General features: G+C 41.5%; 1 long non-coding RNA gene across 1 annotated transcript in view; it reads left to right on the top strand.

Annotated features, from left to right (window-relative positions):
• LOC118477694 overlaps positions 1-4,238 on the top strand; it is an 82,716-nt gene extending 78,478 nt beyond the window's left edge. Inside the window, exon 3 of the long non-coding RNA XR_004858547.1 lies at positions 4,002-4,238. This is a non-coding gene — a long non-coding RNA (uncharacterized LOC118477694). The remainder of the gene's footprint in view (positions 1-4,001) is intronic.
• Positions 4,239-5,001: the final 763 nt, after the last annotated feature.

The raw sequence follows: 5,001 nt of genomic DNA, 5'->3' as shown, positions 1-5,001 counted from the left end.
ACACACACACACACACACACACACAAAATATTAATATAATATTAATATATGAACAATATGGCAAGCAATGAATCAATACGTTAGATTTAAGGTCTTATCTGCATGATTTATTACACAATATCACGATATTGACTGATATACGATAAACCTTTGCTGGTCACCCCGGTGCGGCACCCTCTTTTTTAAGTTGGAATTAACGTGTCCTGCTATTAAGCAAAAAACCACCAATGTACACGCTGTCTTCAAAAAAATGTTTGTGGACGGAAAGGGAGAGGGTCCATTAATGAAGCCGATGCTCCGTTGCTAACCCATGTACCTTGACCTTCTTAGCAAGTCCATTGCGTGAAGGGGGCAGGGGTTGTGAAGGGGAAACTGCTGTGGTAATAGCTGTTTGTCAGAAAAGAATAAATAAATGAAGTCACCCAGTCAGCTTTTCCCATTAGCTTAAAAGTGTCCTTCTGCTCCGAAGACCAAAGAAATGTCCCCCAGGAGTGATACAGAACACGTAATCTAACTGACTCATACACTAGTGATAAATCTCGGCCCCATCACATTCCTCCTTTCTCATCTCCCGAGAAAAAAAAACTGAAAGAAGGAGTAATAGAATCCACCCACCCTTGAGAACAGCCGTGAACCGAGCCTGGTACGCTGCGAGCTCCCGGTACCATAGTTTGCACGAAGTATCAGACAACACGGCGGTCACCAAATGACTGTCTGGTAAAGGGATTATGGAAATCCGGTGCCAAGACGCACAAACCAAAAACCTCGTGCCGGATTGGTAGAGCTGCAGATTTTTGCTTGTCTGTTGACATCCGTGCTTCTGCTATTTTCAGTAGACGATAGACATCCAGAGGCTGGGCCACGGACCAGGTAAATCATTATGGGCCTCGATCTGATTGCTACAGTTTGACGTCACTGTTCTTGATTACAGCTTTTACTTGCCGTCTGGCTATTTATAGCATCATCGTCGTATTGTGGTAGAGGCACCGTGTTCTGCGGCGCAGCCTCGTCCTTGATAAGCTACAATGTGGTGCAGAATAGTTGGGATAACTGTTGTTGACAATCCCTAACCAAATATTTTTTTGCGGATGACAGGGCGCCACTGCTAGGCCCTACTTTGTTATTCCCCCTGTGTTGTTTCTGTCTGCCTGTCTGTCTTACTTTTTCCCACAACGAACTGATCGTTACTGTGCCAATGTGCTTCTCTTCGCTCAAACAAAACAAACAAACAAGCAAACAAGCAAAACAAACAAGCTAACAAACAAAGTTTATCAAAAACCAAATGAATTGAATTGACTTAAACTCGAATTCCTGTGGCAGAAAGGACAATAATATCAATACTTTTCATTTGTCAGGGATTGTCTCTGTATTATGTTACTGTTATTATCTTTTTACGTGTCATATTATTTTCATGTAATGGATCTACTTTCTACGGTAACAACATTAAATGAAACAGTAAAGCCTTGACAATGTCCATTAGTGCTGACTTGAATTACATAAGACATTTGTTTGTCACTGTATCTTTTTGTTTCGCTAAAATGTATAGTTTTTACTTAGCGGACTGTAAGCGGTAGTGTAATTACTATGTTTACAGCCAAAGCTGCTCTTGTTAATCACTTACTCTTGTTAATCACATACATGGAAGTCTTTTGCCATATTTGAACGTAGGCTATATCATGCTTCTTCGAGGAAAAGGTTAAAATCACAACAGAGTTATCAATACTGTTATCTAATTAGCTTCCGTATAACTAACCCATTATGCCAACATCAATTATGTAGACGTAGACTTTTATCCTTGAGCGTATCCCGAATCAATTCTTTGAGTAAATGGTTCCTACTATACTAAAACTTCTCTCAAAAAAGCGCCTTAGCGACAGGGGTATCTTTCAGTCTCCCAACGTTTGCTTCTTGCATTATTAATGGGCCATCAGGATCATAGCTCAGCGACAAAGGAGAACATTATGTGGGCAACCCAAAGACGTCTTGGAACCGCCGGCACAAATAATAAATCAGTCTCAGCTCAGGCACAGGCTTATCGGTGGGATGTTTTCCTCCGCTTATTTTTCACACTGTTCTCTGTTTATCAGTGTCTCTGTGGTGTAGTTGTTAGGTGCTCTGCCGTCGCACGAAGGAGACCAGAGTTCGGTTCACGAGTAACGAGAATTGTTATCGAGTATCTCGGGGGTTTGGGGGTTTTTCTTTCTTTTCTTTTTACCAAGATGGTGTATCCCCCTCAGCCCAAGTTTTCCATGATAAGCAGGGTCGAAATCTGCCTCCTGAATAATCTAAATTGTGTCGGTGGGGTTTTTCGAACATTTACACGAGTATTGAAATATTTATTTTCTATCCTCTGTTTGTTTGAATTGAACTACTCCGATAGAGCAGTCGAACATTTTGACCTAAGGAGAGGAAGTAGGGAGGGATGGGGGAAGAGAGGGAGAACATGGAAACGACATTACAGAATACTGATTTAATGTCCTTTAAAATACTGTGAGGTCTTAAAGACGAGCAACCCCCGAATGTCACGTCAACACCCGATAGGAGCAAGCCGAGAGAGTTCTTCACGCTGGGCATTCGAATTAGGGTCATCCATCCGCGAAACGTAGGGAATTCACAGATCAGAAGTAAAAGGCTGAAATTGGGAAAGGAAAGGAAGGGAGAGGTGGGGGGGGGGGGTGGGGGGTGGGGGGTGGGCGCGAATGAAGAAGTACATAACTGTCTCCTCTCGTTGTTTACGATGTGTGCGGTGACAGCAGAGCCTTCCGTTGATCCGATCAGAGGTAATTACTGGCGGCGGCGCCAACACCACAAGTATCGACGGAGAAGGGAAACATCGAATTGGAAGAAAGTAGACACTGTAAACGTTCATGCTCCTTCTTACTTTTATTAACAGCCCTAGAATAATAAGACAAGAGCCCAGCCAAAAGGCTCCATATCTTGCGGATGGATTAGATAGATTAGACAGACAGACACACAGACAGACAGACATACATTCAGACAGACAGACAGACATACATTCAGACAGACAGACAGACAGACAGACAGACAGACAGACAGACAGACAGACAGACAGGCAGACAGGCAGACAGACAGACAGACAGGGAGTTGCGGTGCTATTGTTACAGCTACTGCTGCACTGCTATCGATGATAATAATGACGATGGTGATAATGGTGATGGTAATAAAACTGATGGTTGTGGTGGGTGGTGGGGATGATGATGATGATGATCTACATATCCAGAAGGAACGATATTATCTTCAGCTGCTCTTAGTCTATTTTGGATGCTCTAACGTGATCAGCTTTGACTTTCCTCTCTTCGCTTTCACTTTAATTGTAATGTGTATCCCGACAAAACCCATCCACTACTGTTTCCAACGCTACCGACTATAACTCTACAACTCCAAAAACCAATAAGGTGTGTGATTGGTAGGCGCCTTGGTATAGTTTGCTCCTTCTGTCCCATTAAACATGTTATTATATTGTTCTTACATGTCTCTCTTCCTCCCTTTCTTTGTATATTGCTAACCAGTAACGCTTCTAATCTTCGACACTTAAATTACCTGAATGTATCTCATGTACTCTGACTAAATCTAAGTAAAAAATAAAATAATAACGTTGGTTTTTAACGAGTCAATCAATTCGACTCATCCTGTCATTATACGAACGCAAAAGCATTATCGTGCCCTCAGTTTTTTGTAAGTGAAAGTTTTACGGCATTTGCAACACAAAAATGTCATGTGAGTGCGGCAGATTAGAGGCGTAACAATTGAAAGTAACAAACACAAAAAGAAGAAGGAGAGATACGGACGACAGATGTTTTTTTTAAGGAGATTGAAAAACCACTCCAGTCGAGCACCCACCACAACCCACTTGGTGCCATCAGTGGGAGCACGGACAAAAATAGCATAATTTGCCTTGATGGAAGCGAATATTTTGTGTAAATATGGAAACAACCCATTTCGTTAAAGACTTAATTACGGTCTATCTTTTCCTTCCACAGATGACCACAGCCGCGTCATTGTGTGGGACAGACCAGTCTCTCTCTCGACAGATTATTACAACGCCAGTTTCATCGATGTGAGTTGATTACCTCGCTCCTTTTGTCTTTGGATGTCAAAAATACCCTCTTCTTCCACTGGAGTGTCGTTTATTCGTGAGATTTATTTTGTCGAACAACGTTGCTTCAATTGTGGGTAAACGCGAAAGTATAGAGAAAATAAAATACATGAAAGGTTAAGTTCATTGTTCTTTCCCTGCTAGTTTTGAGTGTTTAAAGACACCGTCACCTTTGAAGAAAGTTTATTGCAAGGAAAATATAATAGTTCGTAACAGTTGACAGCGAGCTAAAAGATTTCAAGCTAGATCTATGCCATAAGGTTACATTAAATTAGGAGTGAATTGAATTAACGTAATCGTGATATTACATGAAGTACTTGACATGAGTAGAGTACGTACTCGCGAACGTGTCTGTGTGTGTTTGTCTGTGTGAGTGTGTGTGTGTGTGTGTGTGTGTGTGTGTGTGTGTGTGTGTGTGTGTGTGTGTGTGTGTGTGTGTGTGTCGAAGAATGTTTTTTGTCCTATGGGTACAGCGCAATGTCCTCGTGTTGTGGCTTTTCTACAACCCATCTCCAATTTTGTCTCTTGCCCCTTCAACAATGTTTTAAAAACTAAGAGTACTATGTTGGTGATGACTTGGCCTACATCGTCCATGATACCTCAAATCTTTAAACCTCAGAGATCACGATCTGTTCAAATTAACTTCAGTGTGAGAGTCTGAGGCGATATGATAAACGTATTTGCCCGCTACGCAAAAAGGGCAAAAAATAGTTATTAACTGTTAGTTGGTTGTAAACCTATACTGCTTTCAGTCTGCGACGAAAAAAATAGGAGTTGATTAATGAACAGGCAGCAGGAAATGAAGAATAGGCACATTTTTCCACCTGATATTTCTTCTTCTTCTTCTTCTTCTTCTTCTTCTTCTTCTTCTTCTTCTTCTTCTT

Source organism: Aplysia californica, unplaced genomic scaffold (assembly GCF_000002075.1).
Source record: "Aplysia californica isolate F4 #8 unplaced genomic scaffold, AplCal3.0 scaffold00184, whole genome shotgun sequence".
Taxonomy (NCBI): Eukaryota; Metazoa; Mollusca; class Gastropoda; order Aplysiida; family Aplysiidae; genus Aplysia; species Aplysia californica.
The sequence above is the reverse complement of the archived record's forward strand: the minus strand, read 5'-3'. Positions and strand labels throughout refer to the sequence as shown.